This window comes from Bison bison, unplaced genomic scaffold (assembly GCF_000754665.1).
Source record: "Bison bison bison isolate TAMUID 2011002044 unplaced genomic scaffold, Bison_UMD1.0 scf7180017864203, whole genome shotgun sequence".
Taxonomy (NCBI): domain Eukaryota; kingdom Metazoa; phylum Chordata; class Mammalia; order Artiodactyla; family Bovidae; genus Bison; species Bison bison.
In genome coordinates, this window is record NW_011494775.1 from 4,764,015 (window position 1) to 4,769,112 (window position 5,098).

A 5,098-nucleotide genomic window follows, 5' to 3' on the forward strand; every position below is an offset into this window, starting at 1 on the left:
TGGTTACACAGAAAGAATACAGATTAAGATTAGCCAAAAGATGAGACACATGCATGGGGCAGAGTCCAGGAGGGCTGCAAACACAGAGTATCCAGCTGTCCTCTGCCGGTGGACTCCCGGACACCCTTAACTCCTCCAGCAGTGATGTGTGACAGTAACACATGGAATACTGCCAACCGGGGAAGTTCTCTCAAGCCTTGGTGTCCCAAGATTCACTGGGGCTCTGTAATCGACTGCCCACTCAGCTGAGAGCAGCCTCCAGTCCCTCTGAATGTCCAGCTGATATCGTGAGAGTCAAAGCCCTCACCCTAAATCACACTGCTAGCTTATCCTGCATGGCCAGTCCCCACCCTGAATCACATTGTTAGTTTATCCTGTGTGGCCACAGGATAAACCCTGTGGCCTAACCCTTGCCCTAAATAAAGATACTCCTATCTGGCATGACACTACAAGGGCTGAGATTTCTTTCCAGAAGTCTAGGGCAAAGGTCAGACCTTTCTTGGGTGCAGATTAAATGCTTAACTACATGGACAAATTAAGCAGTCCTAGCCTACTCCACGGCTGTGAGTCCATTCTTTCCAGAGGATTCTCGATACATGGAGCCTGATTCCTAGATGTCCAGCCATTAGGACAGAAAATAGCAGTCCCCAAGGTGTGCAACCTGCAAAGAGGGCTGGTAAGTGACTCCAATTCAGTCCCCTTTCTTTATGCCTCATATCCTTCAACACCTGCAATGTGACTGGCACTCATTCTAGTTGGGGAGGGGGGAGGACAGATAACAGAGAGCAAACCAACTATTAAGTCATTTTACTTAATTCAAATTTTTATTTTTATTTTTTTATTTGGCTGCACTGGGTCTTAGTTGCAGCACACAGGATCTTAGTTCTGGCACACATGATCTAATTCCCCAACCAGGGATTGAACCCAGGCCCCCTGCATTGGGAGCACGGAGTCTTAGCCACTGGACCTGCAAAGGTCTAGGGAAGTCCCCTATTAAGTCATTTAAAATGTGCAATGTGCTATGGAGGGGGAAAGGACTGAGCTCCAAGGAAGGGTGGAGAGGAGAAAGGAAACTGCCTGAGCCTGTGGGTGGGGAAAGGCAGCTCTGAGAAGGCGCATGGAAGCTGAGGCCCAGAGAATGAGAAGCCACCCGCTGTGGGAAGAGCAGCAGACAATGCCTGGCAGAGGGATATATGTGCCTTAGCTGCCAGCTGACACATCCGAACAGATTGTGAAAAGTTGCCCAGGAGCAAAAACACAGGCCTTTCCTTGTGGTGGACATAGTCTTATCGGGACCCAAGGCTCCGTGAGCTGTGCGTGGCCAGAATTTCAGCCCCACGTATCCCCATGGCTTGTGCATGTGCTGTGTGTAAACCACTCCTCCCTACGTGGCGGGCCTGGACAGGCAGTGCCTGGAAGCCAGCACTTCTGGGCAGCCCTACCAGGTTGGTGTCAGATACAAAACCATTTAAACTACATTTGACCTCATTCACGATTTAAATAAAAACAAAACCAAAAAGCAACCAAGTTGTGCCTGTTAGCAGAGTCTGTGATGTAGAAATTGCGGGACTTCCCTGGTGGTACAGTGGATAAGAATCTGCCTGCCAATGCAGGGAACACAGGTTCCATCCCTGGTCCGGGAAGATTCCACATCCTGTGGGGCAACTAAACCCATGCTACCGAGCCCTCGCACCCTGGAGCCTGTGCTCTGCAACAAGAGAAGCCACTGCAATGAGAAGCCCGCTCATCACAACTAGGGAAAGCCTATGCACAGTAACGAAGACCCAGCGCGACTAAAAGTAAATAAATAATTTTTTTTAAAAAAAGAAAGAGCAACGCTTGGTTTAAGTTGCTGGCACAGAGACTACTCTCAAAAGAAAAAAAAAGAAACTGGAAATTCTTCATCAGGAAATTCTTCATCAAACCCCAGACCCTCTTTCAGTGAATGTAAGTATGCAAGCGCTGGGGAAGAGGCAGCTCCTTTTCTGCCTTTAGGGAAAAGCAGATGTGTCCACTCACTGGTGGGGTCTGGGAAAGGGTTTCCTAGCCCTTGCAATAAAAGAGGGCCCTAGCTGAATTCCCCCTGGTATTCTTCATCTCTCTAAGGGGCCAGCACACGCCGAGCAGAGGAGAAACTCTTGCTTCTCTTAGCTCAGAGGTCTCTGGTAGGATTCCAGGACACGTCCATCCTACTCACAACCCTCACTCCCACCCCCACAGCCCACACCCATGTGCACAGGCACACACACTGGTGTCCCTCGTAGGGGACCGGACAAGTACCAGTGCAGGGCCTGGATAGAGGCCTGGGTTGGCCACACAAGGGTAGGAAGGTCTGTGCTCCAAAGTGCAATTAGCTTTATATAGCAGGAGTCCCTGCCTCTTTTTATTGTTGTTTGATTTTTATATGTTTACCACATTGTTTAAAAGTTGGAAAGTAGAGAATGTAAAAGAGAAAGTCACTTGGAAGCTTGCCATTTATTACGGACGGCATGTTTGTGCTCCATGCTCCCACCACCCCTGCCTCTGCCAATTCAGTTGTTGAAACCCTAATCACCAGTTTGAAAGGTCTTGGGGGGAGTGGCCTTAGAGAGGTGATTAGGTCAATAGGGTGGGCCCCCACAATGGGATTCATGCCCTGATGAAAAGGAGAGGAGACACAGGATCTTTGCTTCCGCATACCAAGGAACACCCTGCAGGGACATAACTAGGCAGAAGGCTCTTAGCAAGAACCTGGGCATGCTAACACCTTGATGTCAGATTTCCAGTCTCCAGAACTGTGAGGAGTAAATGGCTCTTGTTTAAGCCACCTGGTCTTCTGTTACATATAGCAGCCTGAGCTAAGACAGCATTCCGATAAATCATTTTTAATATGGTCTTCCAGGGGTTCATGCATTAGTCTCCTATTGCCATCATAACAAACTGTCATAGGTTTAGAGGCTTAAAATAATTGAGATTTATTATTTTACATTTCTAGAGGTCAGAAGTCCAAAATCAGTCTCACTGGCCTAAAGTTAAGGTATCAGCAGGGCTGGTTCCTTCTAGAGGTCCTAAGGGAAGAATCCATTTCCTTGCCTTTTCCAGCTTCTCCAGGCTGCCTGCATCACATGGCTCATGGCCTCTTCTTATATCTTCAAAGCCAGCCCTGTAGCATCTTCTGGCTTCTCTTTCTCATCGATCTCTGTTTCTATTGTTCTATCACCTTCTCTCACTCTGTTGTTGTTGCTGTTGTTCAGTGGCTATTAAAAAGCAGAGATATCACTTTGCTGACAAAGTCTGTACAATCAAAGCTATGGTTTTTCCAGTAGTCATGTATGGATGTTAGAGTTGGATCATAAAGAAGGCAGAGCACCAACGAATTGATGCTTTTGAACTGTGGTGCTGGGGAAGACCCTTGAGAGTCCCTTTGATTTCAAGGAGATCAAACCAGTCAATCCTGAAGGAAATCAAGACTGAATATTCTTTGGAAGGACTGATGCTGAATCTGAAGCCTTAATACTTTGGCCATCTGATGTGAAGAACCAACTCATTGGAAAAGACCCTGACGCTCAGTTCAGAATGATTGAAGGCAGGAGGAGAAGGGGCAACAGAGGAAGAGATGGTTAGATAGCATCATGGATTCAATGGACATGAATCTGAGCAAACTCCAGGAGACACTGGAGGACACAGGAGCCTGGCATGCCACAGTCCATGGGGTCCAAGAGTTGGACATGACTTAGCAACTGAACAACAACAACTCAAAGGAGGAAGAGAAGGGTCATTCCTCCAAAGGATAATGTTTAGACTTGATCTAGTTTGCAAGAGAGGACCTGATTGGCCACTCTTGGTGCCCATCCCCATCCCAGTCAGCTGTGGCAGAAGGAGTGGAGATGGGCTGGCAGAGTGGCTCTTGGCAGTGTGGTGAGTCTGGTAGGACAGGCTACCTTTACTTAGCTCTTCTGTCAGGTATACGGTGGGGAAGGGTCAACACTTGGACCTGAGGGCTTCTGTGACCAGCCTTATTCCTTCAGTTTTCTGAGTGTTTACTTCTATGTCTCCCATTGTAAACTCACAGTCAGTCACTCAGTCATGTCCGACTCTTTGAGATCCCACGGACTGCAGCACACCAGGCTTCCCTGTCCATCATCAACTCCTGGAGCTTGCTCAAACTTATGTCCAGTGAGTTGGTGATGCCATCCAACCATCTCATCCTCTGTCATCCCTAACTGTCACATTCATACATGAGCAACGACCCTCTAAAGTTGAAACTGAGAGACTAGACCTCTTGCTCAGGGTCACACAGCCAGTAGTATGTGACTCAAAGGGCACTCAGGTGGCAATGGCACCCCACTCCAGTACTCTTGCCTGGAAAATCCCATGGATGGAGGAGCCTGGTGGGCTGCGGTCCATGGGGTCACTAAGAGTTGGACATGACTGAGCGACTTCACTTTCACTTTTCACTTCATGGATTGGAGAAGGAAATGGCAACCCACTCCAGTGTTCTTGCCTGGAGAATCCCAGGGGCAGGGGAGCCTGGTGGGCTGCCGTCTATGGGGTCGCACAGAGCTGGACATGACTGAAGTGACTTAGCAGTAGCAGCAGCAGTACTTAGAGGAGCCCCAGAAGCATGGGGCAATCTCCCCAGGCCAAAGGTCATGGAAGGAGGATTGACAGGGAGGTGCTGGAGGGGAGGAGCACCTTGGACATTTGATTCAAATGTCACACCTGGGCTTTACTGACCCTGGGCAGGCAGCTGCTCCTAGCTCAGGTGAGGTTTCTGAAGCCCTGTCTTTTCAGAGTCTGGTCCTGCCTGCCTCCCTAAAGTCTTCTTGTCTTCAACTCTGCCTCACTGCACTGGTGGGTGACTCAGAGGCTTTCTCTGTCAGCCCCTCTTCCATGAGTGGGCTGTGGAGGTGGGGACGGCCAGGCTGGGGAGCCCAGAGTCCCCAATTAATCATGGAACAGATCATGGGCCTGGGGAGAGTTGTGGCATCGGTCTTCTATTCTCCAGCACCTCAAGGGGTCCAGGAACTCCTCCTCATATTTTCAATAAGACCTTAGCCCCTAAAGGGGCCAGGGCGCTCTGTTCTTCTCCCCACTCCCACCCCCGCCCCCAGCCCCC

The 5,098-nt window shown here is 49.3% G+C and overlaps 1 protein-coding gene across 1 annotated transcript in view; it reads left to right on the forward strand.

Annotated features, from left to right (window-relative positions):
• The first annotated feature begins 534 nt into the window (after positions 1-534).
• VDAC1 (voltage-dependent anion channel 1) overlaps positions 535-5,098 on the forward strand; it is a 31,643-nt gene continuing 27,079 nt past the window's right edge. Inside the window, exon 1 of the mRNA XM_010844520.1 lies at positions 535-676. The gene's annotated coding sequence lies outside the window, so the exon portion shown is untranslated. The remainder of the gene's footprint in view (positions 677-5,098) is intronic.